This window comes from Cibotium barometz, chromosome 61 (genome assembly GCF_041138505.1).
Source record: "Cibotium barometz isolate CiBa-2024 chromosome 61, ASM4113850v1, whole genome shotgun sequence".
Classification (NCBI taxonomy): Eukaryota; Viridiplantae; Streptophyta; class Polypodiopsida; order Cyatheales; family Cibotiaceae; genus Cibotium; species Cibotium barometz.
Window position 1 is genome coordinate 16901954 of NC_141106.1, and position 11640 is coordinate 16913593.

Below are 11640 nucleotides of genomic sequence, written 5' to 3' on the forward strand. Positions count from 1 at the left end.
AAATAATGGATATTCTTACAACAACTGATGAGGAGCATTGAGATGTGTTTGCATCCACCGTAGACTACAAGAAGGAGGTTGTTGTGTCGCCACATGTAACACTAGGGATTTTGTCAAAGGTATAATTTCCCTAGAAGTTCATTGGTCATTTTTTCAATTATGATTCTACCATAAAGATTGTCAAGATTTCTAGGCAATCTTAGCTCAAAAACTATCATGTGAAGCAAGTTGAAGATATCGTATACATGGTACATAGGAACATAGGAGCATAGGTACACAATTTATGTTTAGGGACATATGCTTCTTGTACTTAGGAACATGGTACATAGGAACATAGGAGCATAGGTACACAATTTATATCTAGGGACATATGCTTCTTGTACTTCATGTGATAATCAATGGGTGAAATAAATACCTCAAGAAAGAGAGCAAACGAGAAAGAAAAGTTGAATGAGAAGGATGTTCAAGAGAAATATCTTGAAGTCTTAGAGCATCTTAGTGGCAAGGATCACCAATAGGACGTAAAAAAATATTATAATAGTCTTTTAGCTGATATGGATTATATTTTACCTTGTTACTTACACCCTTCTCTTAAGATGATGTTCATGTCAAGAACCTAACTTGCCTTTGCCAAAATAAGTGTCGTTAGGAGCTTTACCTTAGAGCCACAAGAAACTTCTGGGTTGTGGGTGTATCAATGTCATCGGCTCCTTCATTGTCACACACCGAAGAGCTTCCATTGCGATGGGTGTGGAGGAAGAGTTTTCTCCACCTAGATAGAGGAAAGAAGAAGGTTCCTAAAAATTGTTTAATCTCATAGGAGGTGGATAGAAGAGAAACTCATGAGAGAGGTGGATAGTGAACAAATCTAGAGTTGGAATAGCTCACAACAAGATAGACACACACAAGATTGGAGATCACCGTATTGTTTTCTGTATTATGAACACACAATAAAATGAGATAATACAAGTCACACGCCACACTATGCTAAACCACCACATGTCTAACTATGGTTAGGTTATTTTCTACTACACACTAGATTCTTAACATGTACTTGATAATGTCAACACCTCCTCTCAAGAACATACACCCACACTACATAAACCAAGTTGAAAACCAAATGTCACATACTTATCTTAGCTCAGTTTGGCGTAGTAAGTGTGTCTGCAACCTATTTATGCATCAAGCAATGAAGCACATCAATATCCCTACTCAGGACTTTCTTGCTTATAAAAAAGTGATAGTGTATCTCAGTATGCTTAGTCTTGGTATGCATCACTAGATTTCTAGTGAGATAAATTCTAGATAGATGGTTATAGGGTGGCCAAGAACTATACCAAGCTCATCTAGAATTTGCCTAATCCATATCACCTCACATGTTCAGATCTCGAGCTCAACTAGTGTTATAGACATTGATGACCCCACCTTGGTGATAGCTTCCACACTTACACCACCACTGGGTGGGCTAGTGAGATAATGAGCGATACATGCTATGTGACAGCCACTTTGGTGAATTAGAGTTATGGCATAGTTATAAAACCAACTCATGTAGTCGGCGGGTTCACACTATGGGCTGACCTTTGTATGTCATAGTAGGAGATTATTTTCCCTTATAGTTCGTACTCTTAACTGTTTATGTTATGGTTGTAGAGAAGAAAGGAGCATAGAAGAAAATTTAGCCATCCATCTCTCTTGTGTGCTTGTCTAGTGTTGTGTGTTTAAGCTTACTTGTAAGGAGCATAAGCTCTTCCTCTCCCCAAATTCTTCTCATGGTATCAAAGCACTGGTTCGCATGAAGAGATCAATTGGTAAGAAAAGAAAGTGGTAAATGGGTAAGGGTAAATTTATCTCGTTCCCTTTAATTTGGAAGTAAATCTCTGGTAGCTGCTAGACAAGAGCAGCAGGCCAGCACAACAAATAAGACACATTATCCCATCTTGACGCACCCTTCGCGAGATGACGCAATGGAACATTATATTGGTAAGAAGTTACAGGAAATCATGTCTGATAATCTATCCCAAATTGTGAGCGAGAAGTTGGACAAGAATAACTTCCAAGCATGGAAGTTCAAAATGACTGATTTCCTTATGGAAAAAAGATATTAGGAGTTCATCATAGGTGATGAAAAAGTGCTAGGGATTGCTGAAGAAAATCCCACCTCATAGCAGGTGTGTGCATATAAAGTATGCATGGCATTGAAGATCCAGAAAGGTGTTGTACTGGCTGTCTGTCAATGTGATAGACTCTATGATTGTGCATATATAGGAGGATGCACAATTGCCTAAGGAGGCTAAAGACACCTCGGTGAAGATGTACAATATAAACACTCAAGCTCGGAAGATATATCTAAAGCAAGACCTGCATAATACAACAAAAGGAAAAAGCTGAGTATAAAAGATAAATCAATGAAGGTTAACAGGCTTGCAAATGCCCTTGCTTCTATTGGATCACCAAGTAGATGACGATGATATGGTATCGCTGACCTTGAATGATCTTATCAAGGAATACAATCAGTTTTAGATCTCCATTAGAGTTCAAGAGAACTTTCCTAATTTTCAAGAACCAATTTCTCTCCTCATCTTTGATGAGGAGATGAATATTGGGGAAGGTTCATCCTCCAGAAATTTATATACAGGAAGAGGTAGAGGTAGATCGTCATCTAGTGAATGTGGTGGTGGTCAATTTGGAAATCAAATCCAAAGGCAATAACAACAACAAGAAAATCCGGGGGGGGTGTACTTTTAAGAAGACCTACATACCATGTCCATTAAAGGGTATTAAAAAATACCATTTTTGTGAATTTTGAATTAATAAAATGACCCCCCTTTTCTTTATAAACGTATGGTTTTTTTTTTTTTGAAATGCCATTTAGAACCCCCCTTATGTAAGTAGATTTTCATAAAAAAATTCAAAATCTTGGTTTAAAAACTCTCCTAATAATCGCAAGTAGTAGACTTGCATATTTTTAAGTGAAAACTTTGAGAGAAAATAAGTCTCATATAGGTGGAAGAGGCCACTCTACAGGCATGAAGAGATGGAGAGGCTAAGGTAGTTGGCAAATAAATTAAAATACAAATACTGTGCTATTATTCTTGCAAACCAATGCATATTGCAAAGGACTGCAATAAAAAGCAGAATGATATCAAAAGTGAAAAGCTACAATAAGGCAACTATGCATCATCAAGTAAGCATGGTGATGATAAAAGTGAGCAGCTATTGTGATACAACACATACTCACTTTCACGACAGGAAATGTGTCATGATCGGGAGATATTTAGTATGCGGATTCTAGTGCCTCTAACCACATGACCAATCATGGGTGAGTGGTTTAGAGATATGCAGAAAACGAAAAAACTAGGGTATGTGTGGAATCAAGTGATGAAATTGTGCACGCCTTACACATATTGGTAAAGTGCTATTGTCTTTGCAAGATGGCAAAATGAAGTACTTGGTAGATGTACTTCATGTTTCTTATATTATAAAAAACTAAGTTCCTGTTGGGTAGATGGTTGAGTAGGGTTTGTAAGTGAGGTTCAATCCTTAAGGGTGCTTTATGGTAGACTTCAAAAATCAATGCCACTTAGGTGCAAAAGGGTAACATAAATAGTAGGATGTTTACTTTGGGATGTTAACATGCCTAAGATGAAGGTAGCCATATTTGTGTATGGGATAGGTGTCACCATAGATACATCTGGCACAAGCGCATCGGTCATGTGAATATACAATGGCGGGGCTAATGTCTATGCATGCCCAAAATATTGTTGCAAGTTTGCTGGAGTTTAAAGTTGATAGTATGTACAAAGTATGTTGTTCTTGATAAAGTAAGAACTAAGTTAGATCCAAAGGTAGAGAAATGCATCTTCATTATTTATGATTTAGAGAAGAAAGGTTATAGATGCTATAACCCTACCACTCGTGAGATGCAAGCTAGCAGAGATGTTGTCTTTGTAAGAAGTAATAATGATGTCCCACATGTAGAGTAGTAATCATAGGTGCTCAGTGGACCTAGAATGCCTTCTAGTAGTGGATTCTATTAGTTCGTGTGGTCAGGAAGGTTGAGGATATATGCAAGGAACACATCATCTTGTGGTACTACAAGTTGGTACACATTTATCATGCAAAGGGAATGAAAAGGTAGATTAACCTTTTATGCCTAATGTGTCAGCATGTCTCTCTTATGTGGATGGTGACTATAGTGGCTTCGAGGAGAGCCTTGAAAAGGAGCTTGGCATTTTGTTAGTGGTTACTCTTGGTGCACAGAGAATCAAGGTTGTTTTAAGAACACTCAACAATAATCTAGATGTACATAGGTCTACCAAGGTTAGATATCCTATGGACAACAATGTTAAAGCAATACAAAGATAGTGCCCACTTGCTTTTGAGCAGGCACTTGGAAATCAGAGATGGGAAGGATGGCAACATTGGATACAAATGCAATATGGGAATTAGTGCTTTTGCATAGGCAATTAGATGTAAGTGTGTGTATAAAGTTTAGCATAATTCAGATGGATCTGTGAAGGCAAGACTAGATAGATATGTGAAAGAAAGACTAGTTGCTAGGGGTTATGCACAAACGTACGTCATTGATTATGAGAAGACCTTTAGCTCAATTGCAAGAAAGGAAACTATGAGAGCTGTCATTACTATGGCTGCACTAGTAAAGGGCTCGCCTTTACACTAGATGGACACAAAGAATACATTCTTGTATGGTGATTACTATGAGAGCTGTCATTACTATGGCTGCACTAGTAAAGGGCTCACCTTTACACTAGATGGACGCAAAGAATACATTCTTGTATGGTGATTTACAAGAAGAATTCCACATGATGCAGCCACCAGGTTATGAGAACGATGCATACCTAGATTTTATGTACAAGTTACACAAAGTCTCATATGGCTTGAAGCAGGCACCTAGAGAATGGTAAAAAGAGATTGAAGAGTATCTTGTTACCATTGGATTTCAGATATCCAATGCATATTTTTCACTATATAAAAAAGACAGATAGAGGGATCACACTGTTAGTTCATTTATGTGGATGACTTGATTTAATGGTGATAGTGATGGTGAGATGCATGATGTCAGGATGCTTTTGAAGCAAAATCTAAAGATGAAAGATCTAGGTGAGCTATGATATTTTCTTAATATAGATGGTGGTGACATCGCCTGATGGAATTTTGTTGTCCACAGAGGCAATATGGCTTAGACATGATGTTCACAAAATTGAGCATACTTCCTTGCATGAGAGAGGAAGAAGAGAAAATACAAGGGTCGGTTTGGGAATACACACTTAGCCAACCCTAATGAGGGTTAACTTCTTGATGTGAAGTCACTAGGGGTGCACTCCACCACCACTTGTGTCACCCAAGTGGAGCTTTCCTCAAAAACTAGATGGGGAGCAATGAGAGGAGGAGCTATGGAGAGCTGAAATCCTACTCAATGCCTTCATGTGTGTAGAGAAAGAGAGAGAGTGAATAAAGAGGAGAAGAAGAAGAGGCAAGCAAAGAGAGCATCACCTACATATACACACACACAACCTAGCAAGCGAGCATGTATACACACAACCTAGCAAGCGAGCATGTATACACACAAGCTTACCACCATAGCCCCACAAGAGAGTGAGAGAGGGAGAGAGAGGGAAAGTTAATTGTGACGTGCTCACAGCTCAAGGCTTCCACGATGGCAACACACACATGTGGCTCCCAAAGCCACAATCAAAAGCCTGTCCTTATCTTGGACAACCTACTCGTAGCTCCAAGCCTTGTCGATAAAAATCCAAGAAGCCTTGTTAACCACGGGGGCCTTCATCACTCGACAACGATGGGTACCCAAACATCTTTTAGAAGCCTAAGACTTCAATGATGGAAACTCCATCATTTGTATCCCATGGCATACCCCTCAACAGTTGGCCCAAACCACACCACCAAGCGAGTACTTGTCCAATTGACATAGATAGTTTAGCGCCAACATGGGCAAGCAAGTCCCCTCTTCATCAGCTAAATCCTACGGACTTGCCCACACACAAACCATAGGCACTCAAAAGCTCAATTCACCCAACTCTTTCAACCAAAGGAGCCTCATCCACGACGCTCCACCCCGCCCCTCGACTTCGTCACCAAACCAAGGGGCATTGCTACAAATGTCAGAGCTTATTCAACCACTCAAAGATAAACTCAAGGGTAAGGTCACAAATCTAGCCAAATGGGCTAATCAGTACACAACCCTCTTTAGGGGTGCTGACCAATAAGTACATGTAAGTCCTCACCCCCATGATGACCCAAAAAAAAAAACAAAGAAAAATCTCTAGGTGATTAGGACCACGGGCACACCTTTTGCCTTCGCCCATACACAACAAAAACTGTAATTCTCACAGGGCTCTGTCAATGTGCACACACTGCACAATGCTTCAACATCCACAACCATCCAAGTACATCTCTTGATGGGGGGACCGTGGGGGACACAAGCCTGGTCAATGGTACAACTCATCCTCTAGATCATCTTATTAACCCCGCTTCACCCGAATAACTGTGCTTCATATCTAATCAATCCTACCCATAACTTCTTCTTATGCTCAACACCTACAGATCCTCACCATCATCAACTACCACTCCTATCAACACAGGATCTCATTTCCATGAACTACAATGAAAGAAGAAGGAAAACCACTAAAAGAAAAGAGAGAAAACCGCACCCCAACAACTCAACACCCACGGAAGCCAAGATACCCCTTACGGTATCTTGATGAAGATGCTAGATCTACATGTACCTCACCATTGAATCTAGCATCTTGGAGCGCAAATAGTTTCCGTGCGAGTTACCTCCTTGTCCCTCCGGAATTCCCCCCTCGCCACTTGCTTACTAACACCATTGTTTTACTAACCCCTTCTTAATACCACCACCTATCACTTGGATACTGGTCATTAAGTATTTTGTGCTAGTCTCCCCATTCAAGTACTCTGACTCCTCTAAAAACCCCTTCTTAATACCACCACCTATCACTTGGATACTGGTAAAGTATTTTGTGCTAGTCTCCCCATTCAAGTACTCTGACTCTGACTCCTCTAAAAAGGATGTCCAGCCACCGCAAAGGCGACAAAAAAGAAAAAGTACCAAAAAAAGATAGAGTACTACTAGGTACATACAAGAAAGCGAATTCAGAAGAGCCCATACAACTAGCTGGATACTTAATTGCTAGTACTCCACTAACTTCTTTCCATCTTACTAGCTCCCCCACCCCCTCTCATTTCCAGAGACATAGGAGAACCAATCAAGTGCGACACTTCCTAGCGTCCCTTGACCACCTCTTATCGATCACGAGGACACAATCGAGTTTAGGAAGAAGGGGAGTATGTTAACCACATATTGGTTAACACATTCCTACGACAACTATGTCTGCACACTTATGTAATGGGCACCCGCACTATATTTTAAATCATGTCATTTGATGAGGGAAACACTCTAAGGACACTGAGCTTTGAAAGACAAACAAGAGGATCTTGGTCACTTGGCCAAACCATAGAGAAAAGCCTTGTAACTATGTTTTGGGCGCCTTGGGTCACTTACTCTCGGGCGACGGCCTAGTGGGAAAAGGTTTGGAACTATAAAAGCCAATTTCTCTTTTTTTGTAACTCATTCTCCCATTTTTGAAATAGAAGTGGAGTGTTCTCTCTCCCTCTCTCTTGTAACTCTAATCTAGCATGTGTGGTGTGCTTAGGGTTAGGATTTGGGAGTGATTGCTAATCACTTGTTCTCTCCTACTTCCCTCTTGCTTCTTCTCTACATCTTGCTTGAGTGATTAGGCTACCATCGTGATCGTCTTCCACAGATATCCCACACGATCTTCACGAGAGAGGTTGCACCACCCCCGTTGGATTAGCAACCACCTCGGTGTGACACAACGAGTGCGGGAGGATAGCGGGTTGACGAGCGGCTACAGTAGAGCTCTTGAGCATAGCTCAAGCTCAACGGATCGGTAACTTCCCAACGACACGTTAGGGTGGCCTTAACATCCGCACATACTCCCTCTACTATCGTTGATTCTTCTTGCCAGCTCTGAGGACGGACCTGAATTAGGGAGGGGGGCATGTTAACCACACTGATTAACATCATTTTAAAGTGTGGTTATGCTTCAAGTAACTCATTTTTATGTAAATTGCACTAGGTGCTTCATGTAAAAGATATATGGGATGACCAAGCTTACAACATATGTAATGCCAGCCATGAGCATAAGCCTAGGTGTACATAGAGCTAGGAGAACCAATTTTGGGCCCCCAATGTTAAATGGACAGCCGACCATTGTAAAAAGAAAGCTCATGCATATAATTGACTTATGAAACATGAAAAGGGATAATCCCATTCACCCATCATCATTGGCTTCACTGTGCTTGGGGTTGCCTAATCTTCGAGCATTGGGTCTTTTTTCCATAGCTCCTTGGGGAGTTGTTGTGGTGGATGAGCACAAGCGGCATTCTTGGGTAGCCAGAGGCAAGTGTTGCCTTCATAGTAGCCTTGTGCTCTCAGCCAGGCAGTCGGGGACTAGCCAATGCTGAAGCTTTGGCTTAGGGTTGGTTTTTGTTGGCTTAGTTTGCTTCTTGCTCTTGGGTTTTTGAGATGGCCATTTTGGGATCTAGAGTTCTGTGTAGCCATCGTAAAATCCTTGAGACGTAAGAAGATTCTTGGGGTGCTGGAAGTGTGAGTACGAAGCGAGTTTCTCCGAGCACGCTTTGAAGTGGATTTTTTTCACAACCAATCTCTCTCTATACCCTTTCTTCTCTCTCTTCTCCCCTCCTCCCTACTCCCACCTCAGCCCAACCCACCTCCTCCTCCCTCCTCCCCCTTCCCACCTCAGCTCAGCCCAGCCCACCTCCTCCCCCCCTCCCACTACAACTAACTTAATCTCCCTTTCTATGTCGATCTCTCTCTCTCTCTCTCTCTCTCTCTCTCTCTCTCTCTCTCTCTCTCTCTCTCTCTCTCTCTCTCTCCATGCCCTACCTCTGTTAAAACCCTGAGATCTCTCTAGATAATTGTTATGCATAAACATGCATAAATCAGGCATAAACTTAACCACCCAACCACCCCCGAGCCAAGGGATGCACACATGAATAACAAATGAAATACATCATACCTCTACCTTGATGTCCCATACCATCAAGAGGTATAACTCCAATCCAATAGCATGTAGCTAAAGTGTGAAATGGTAGATGAGTAGATATGGACCTCTACACAAGAGACTATAGCATAAGCCTCCAAGCCTCCAAGCCTCCAAGCCCTCTTGAGTGTGCCCCATGCCCCTATTATATAGGAGGGCCCTCAAGTGACTCTTGACTTTCCATTCCCCATGTGTGACCCTTGGATGCCTGACCCTAACCTTAACCCTTAAGGTTAGTCCTAACCCATGCTCCACTAGACCTTGTTCCCATGCTCCCATGCTCACAAGCCTAATGTGGGTTAGCCTCCTAGTATATGCACACATAATGTGTATATAACATAGCACACATAATGTACATATAACATACTTCCCCTCTCTCAAAACATTGCACTCTTGCAATGAAAAGAAGGAGAAATGCGCTGAACAATCTCAACCGACTCCCAAGTCGAATCCTCAATTTCCCTATCTTTCCACCTAATTTTAACCTCAGGGATAGTCAACTACAAAGTTTCCTTTCCCTGAATTCAAGTACCTTATCAGGTTCATGTGGAACATAGGATAATTTATCGACTTCAACGAGTTCTTGAGGAGTAACTATGTTATCCTCACCTCCCAGTTTCCCTTTCAATCGATCGATATGAAAGACTAGATAAACTCTAACAATTGGAGGTAGTTTTAGTTCATACGCAACCGTGCCAATCCGTCGAAATGGACCACAATATCTAGGAGATAAATTCGAGCATTTTCCCATTGACCAAGTCTGAGAATCTTTAGGAACATTAAAATAAACCAACGCTCCTGGTTCAAAAGATCGAGATGAGCGTCCCCTATCAGCATAAAACCGTGCCCTATCATGAGCACTCCTGATAGAATCCCGAGCTTTGGTCAGCATTTCCTGCATATCTCGCAAGAAATCCCTCGATGCATCAAGCTCGATGTCCTTAAGACCGACATCAACAGGTGTCTTAGGTTAATACCCATACATAAGTATGCACGGACTAAAACCGATAGCCGTATATTTAAAACTGATATAGGCAAATTCCATCATTAAAATATTTTCCAATATGATGATTTTCTAGAGACATGCACGAAGCATATACTCTATAATCTGATTCATACACTCTGTTTGCCCCCATCAGACTGCGGATCAGAGCAATTCACATTCAAAGTAACTTCCTCATTGTAAAACATTCAAAATCAAGTAGAAAAACATGGCATTATAACAGCAGAAACCAGGGATTCATCGGCACCCCGACATACCCACATCTGCATATGGAGTAATCGACGTCTCGAGTTACCCATATCAACATAGAGAGTCATCAACGTCTCGATGAGTTACATATGTCCGTCCGTAAACAATCAGGTTGACTATATAAATCACCTAAAGTACGGAACTAGAGAAAGAAATGCCAACAAAGGAAGAATCCAAATTTCCTTTTCCGAACACAACAAGATAAACTTGTTTGAACTCTAAAGAAAGAGATTTCAACAAGTGAAAATGTCGACGAGATTTTCCTCATCAAAACATGCAGGCTATAGATAAAAGAATTTTATCTAAAGAATGCCCACACTATAACTTCTAGTGAATTTAGAAAATAAGATTGCCTTTGAATGTTGAGGTCAACATGCTAAGTGATGTAAGCAAAGCAACAATCTTGAGCCCAAATTATCCCATAAGATAATATATGTGAGGGATCACTAGCGTCCCATACCACCATGATACCACCCATACATACCTTAACAATTTGAAACTCCCTCTAGTATGCCGTCTAGGAAATATGAATAAAATCCTGTATAAAAGGAATAAGATGGCCTTATCCAGACTTTCACATACTAAACCTGTCTCTATATACTTGAGACTACATCAAGGAATAACTCCTTTTGAGTACATCTTCTGAGTACATCATTAGAAAATTGAATTATTGGCGCCTTTCTAATGATAACTACCCAAAACACAATAAAGTTAGGGTAGAAAAATAACTCACCTAGATATATAAGCAACTAGGTATCCAAGTTGGAATATATACAAGAGTATAAGAAATATACTCCAAAATTATGTGCAAAAAACGAAGACAAATGCTACCTTCAAAGCACATGTAAATATTCAAAAGATCAAAAGATCCTTATAAAACCATGGATAAAAGCATAGAAGCTCCTTGAATCCATAAAGACCATAGTTGATCAAAAAAATCAATGCATACCATCTAATGGACATAAATCATGCCAAAAGAAGCATTAAAATTGGTGGCCAACTCATCAATCCGGAGTATATGAACGTTGTGTTGTTCAAATAAAACTCCAAAGTAAGAAAGTGAAACACATGTGTGTAACACTCAATAAAAAACCCCTAGACACAAGTGATCTAGGTAAAACCTGATGAGCCCATGTAAAACTTGGAAAACATCCAATAAAATCCACCAAAATAAACAGATCAACTAACCCATGATAGAATTTATCTTGGGCTTAAGAAATTAAGCGCAATCCACACTTTAAT